This window comes from Meriones unguiculatus, chromosome 17 (genome assembly GCF_030254825.1).
Source record: "Meriones unguiculatus strain TT.TT164.6M chromosome 17, Bangor_MerUng_6.1, whole genome shotgun sequence".
NCBI classification, from domain to species: Eukaryota; Metazoa; Chordata; class Mammalia; order Rodentia; family Muridae; genus Meriones; species Meriones unguiculatus.
Window position 1 is genome coordinate 99,200,572 of NC_083364.1, and position 4,958 is coordinate 99,205,529.

Below are 4,958 nucleotides of genomic sequence, written 5' to 3' on the forward strand. Positions count from 1 at the left end.
CCCCGCCCGTTGACGTAACTTCCGACGCTCGTTCTGTCCCTCCTGGGCCCGCCCCTGACGCCCACACAGGAGCCTCAGCCTGTGAGAGTCCAGCTCCTAGTGCTGCGGACCCACCAAGGATGCATGGGTCCCCGCCCTCCCGAGAGCGCGCGCGGTGGATCGCCAACTTCTCAGTGCTGTTGTAGTACATACATTGTACTGCAGTGCTGCCACTCAGCAAAACACGGCAAAGAAAAAAGTGTAGGCTCCACTGGGTCGTGAACTTAGATAGGCTTTCCTAACTTGCTCAGGTTTCCCCAGTTCTAGGCATCTTCATACACAGATGCTAAGTCCTACACAATGTTATGGTCTGGTTCAGTTCGTGTACCCGACGCCAGTCGAGAAATAGGACATTCCGTTCCCTCCTGGGGGCCTTTTGTAACTGCACCCTTAGGCCCTGGATATTGCTAATCTTTTTTTCCAAAACTTTTGTTTATATTAAAGAGTTATATATTACCCAACTTTTGGGATTGGTTTTCTACTCTCTTTTCCTTTTGCTTTTTCACAGAACTCCTCTTAGGAGGTAACTGGTTCTTTAAAATTTAATCAGCCCTGCCCTGTAGCTCCAGCTGTAATCACAGTTCTGGGGAAGCTGAGGCAGGGGGAAGATCTGCTGGAACAGCAGCAGAGTGAGACCTTGTTTTAAAAGCGAACAAATATATATACATAATCATTCTCCACTTCAAATACAGAAAGTCCTTTCATTATGGAAAACAGTGACCTTTTAAAGGTAAACACCTGTTCACCTTCGGGAAAATTCAGCTCTGGGTCAAAGGTGGAAGTGCAGGTGACTTCCCTTGCTTCAGCAACACTCATGCCTACACCGGGCATGAGAGCAAGCTGTTCCTCACTAAAGCAGATGAGTAATGGGCCTGACAGGAGGAGAGGAGGGGCCTTGTGAGGACACTAATGCTGGAGAAACTCTCTTCTGAGAGGGAGGCCTACCCAAGTTACATCAGGTTGAATGAGCCCTCTCCCCTGAGCCCCACCTCCCAGCTGGCTTCCCAGGGGAGGAGCCCACAGTCCCAGCCCCACATGCTTGCTTGGGCAGGGCTGGAAGTGTGTGTGTGTGTGTGTGTGTGTGTGTGTGTGTGTGTGTGTGTAGTTGTCTCCAGGGAGCCATAGGCACTACCTTCCTTTCCCACATAATTTCTGAGTCCAAGGCAGCAGATAGCTATTTTTAACTCATCAGTAACAAATATACCTAATGTTTAAAAACTAACACTTTAAGAATAATTGGGGTTCATCAATGGATAAAAATAAGTTGAAAGTTCTTATTATACAGTCATTTTGGTAAGGAAAAATAAAAGAATTGACTAGAAAATGAATCATGGCACCTGTTTCCGGGGTACAGCCTCAGATATCTTCTCTACACACTTCTAGGCTCACTTCTGTCTGCTCACCAGCAGGGAGGGAGGGGCTGACTAATAGCATAGCAGTCAAGTAATAAAACACTTCAATTTCTTTATTTAATCATCTGTGTGTTTCCCTCAACAAATATTTATGGAGTGTCTGCTGCAGGCTCCATATGAAGACTGGAGCCCAGGGAGACCAAAACAGGCATCCCACTTCGGGATCCAAGCCACAGCTTGGAACTTCCTTGGGATCCCCACTCCTCCAGAGGTGTCACTAGGGTTAGCCCTCTCTGCTGACAGCCTGCTAATCTGTAAAGGGGGACCTGAATTCCCTGGCTGGAACATCTCTGGAGCACTTGCTAGCAGGTAAAGTTGACATCTTCAAGTGGGAAGGTGAAGTTGCAAGTTAAATACACTGTAGGTCAAAAGAGGAATGCACAGATTAGAAAAAATAGCAAGTGTGTCATAATGCAAGCTCAGTGTCCCAGAATGGGAGGCTGCTGTGCTGAGGATTCCCACTATATTAATGAATCAGAGAAAGGATTTGTGTGGTCACTTGAAATCAGTCAGCTTGGATCCCAGCTGAAAAGCACTGCCACAGTACACAGCTGTGAATGTTTTTAAGAGATGAGCTAGAAAGCATGAAGTTCAGAGGAGAGGCTTGCTCATCAACTAGGAACCTGGGGTGGGTGGGGTTGTTGTCCACATTTTCAAGTACCCCCACCTTCCTAATGTTTACCCTAATTTAATTGTAAGAATGCCAAAGTTAGGTTTCCTAGGATAGGGTCCCAAAGATGGTGACTACAAGAGCGTGAACACACTCTCAGATACTCAGATGTGAGAGTATAGCACTTGCTTCAGGATAGGCCTATATGCAGCCCTGAGATGATAATTTGAAAGCCAGCAAATGACAGCTAAGAGTTGGCAGTCATTTCCTACTGGTATGTATCTGGGCTAAGGCTTTAAACAGAGTAATTTTCAAGTTTGTGAACTTCAGGCTCTCTAGAACAATCACAGCTCATCTGGATGCAGTTAATCTGGGAGGCCCAGGAGTGTGAAGCTAAAGAAATGTACTGAAGCCACCCCCAAAGCCCTCAGCTTCCTTCCTGCCACAACTTGCCTGATTTCTTTGAGACTTCCGGGTTTGCTTTGAGTGGTATTACTAAAAGAATCCAGCCGGCTCTTGGCAGGAATTCTGCCTGCCTTAATTCTAAAGATTTGGGTGAGGCCTGGGGTAGGTGTCTAGCAGTCCCCCTGGGCAAAGGGCTGAGACTACCCTCCTAGACTCCCCACTTCTTTGTCAAACAAATACTTTCTGTTTATACAAACACTCCTCTCTCAGAGACTCCACCCCCTTTGGCCCCTGGTTACCACCACTCCTATCTGTCTTTCCCACGATCTTCTGGAGAACTTTGATTGATTCCTGCCCCAGAGCCTTAACCCCAGGACTATAGCCTGACTGTCCCAGTAGCTTGCAGTCTTATGTCAGGAAGTGGTATAAAACTATACCCATATTGGCAGTGGCCCACCTCTCTATTTCCTCCACACCCATGCCTCTGAGACTGTCCTTAAAGTCCTCATCCCAGAGCTGGGGGTGAAGCTCAACAGGCAGAGTGCTAACAAGTGCATAAAATTCAGGGATGGAGCTCCAGCACTCTGGAGGATCAGATGTTCATCCTCAGCTCTATAGCAAGCTTGCCGCCAACATGAGGCAGTCCCCCAAAACAAAAGCAAAACAAAGCATCCAGGAACCCCTCCAACTAGACTGACTCCTTAGAGCCAGTGGGAGTTGTGGGATTAGAGCCTCCCTGGAGCACCTTTACTTTTAGCCAGTTCCTCATGGAAGTCCTACTTGGGGACCCCATGATGCCCCGGAGCTACTGTATGTACTTCCCATATCAGACTTGCTCTACTGGAGGCACCCTATCCTGGTCATTTTGTCTAGTGTTCCCAGACCAAAAGCAATACCTGATTGTCTCATTCATTTAGTAGTTAGAACCAAATAATTTCTAAAACATTATGAAAAAAGAACATTGCACTTTCTATGTAATTAAACCTCAAAATACCAAGTGACCCTGCAATTCCACTTTAGGTGTATATACCCAACAAAACAAGTATTCAAAGAAAAATATGCACATATGTACACAGCAGTAATATCCATAGCAGTAAAGAGTAGAAACGACCCCTATGCCCAATAATGCATGGGTGAGTAAAGCTGCTGTGGCATCTCCACTCTGTGAAATAACTATGAAGCCACTAAAAGAGGTAAATTCTGGGGCTGGGGAAAAGGCTCAGTAAATAAGCATCTGACAACTTGACTTAGACTTCAGAACTCACAGAATAGCCCACTTATGGCCTTCATTTGCATTTCTAGTAACTGACTGGTCGGGAGAAAAGCATCACCTGGAAGCTTACAGAAGCTCCTGGGCTAGCTGGGCTAGAGTACACAGAAACAAGAGAGACCCTGCCTCAGAAACAAAGTAGAAGAAGAGAACCAATTTCCAAAAGTAGTCTTCCGTGCCAGTGATGGCACACAGATTGGGGGGCGGGGGGTGTCTGTGTGTGACACACACATTAACTAATTAAATTAAAGAGTAAAGTTCTGACATATGCCATTTGGGTGACCCTCGAAGAAATAAGGTGACAAGAATCACATAAAAGAAAAAAAAAGCATGATTTGTATGACCCATTCAGATGACATGTTCAGAGTAGATGAGCTCATAGGGGTAGGAAGTTGGACTTACCAGTGACTAGAGGTTACAGGAAGTGGGAGTGACTTTTTAACAGGTATGAGGTTTCAGATCAATAACCATGCTTTAGAATTAGAAAGTACAGCTGGGTTGTGGTGGTGGCAGCAGAGCATACCTTTAATCCCATCTCTTGGGAGGCAGAGGCAAGTGATCTCTGAATTTGAGGTCAGCCTGGTCTACGGGGCAAGTTCCAGGAAACCCTGCCTTGAAAAACCAAAAACCAAACCAAAACAAAACAAAACAAACCGGGGGGGGGGGGGGGCATTTTGTTTGTACAGCTCTGTGAATGCGCCAAGTGTATTGCTTGTTTTGAATAGTTAATTTTGTATTATGTAAACTTTACCACTAAAAAATCACATCCTATCTACTTAGTAGGTTATCACAAAATTAATACATATAAGTTAATGGAAGAGCTACAAACTGCCCAGTGGGAGAGCATTTGCCTTGCTGTGTTCAATTCAGGGCTACATCTCTAACCCTGCAAAGAAGAAAATAAATTCAATTTGGGCCAGCTGTGGTGGTGCACCCCTATGTCCTAGCCCTAGGAAAGTGAAGGTAGGAAGATCAGGAGTTCAGGGGCACCTCAGTTATGTTGTGAGTTTAGGGTCAGCACAGGCTACATGAAACTTTGTCTAAAAAAAGAAAAAAAATTGATAATACTTTTTCAGTAGGGCATGGTGATATACCCAAGGAATCCTAGCACTCTGATGCAGAGGCAGGAGGATGACTGCAAGTTCAACAGCATCCTGGTCTCCATAGTGAGCTCTAGTCTAGCCAGGGCTTCATAGTGAAAGAGCTGCAGGCATACTTCTTC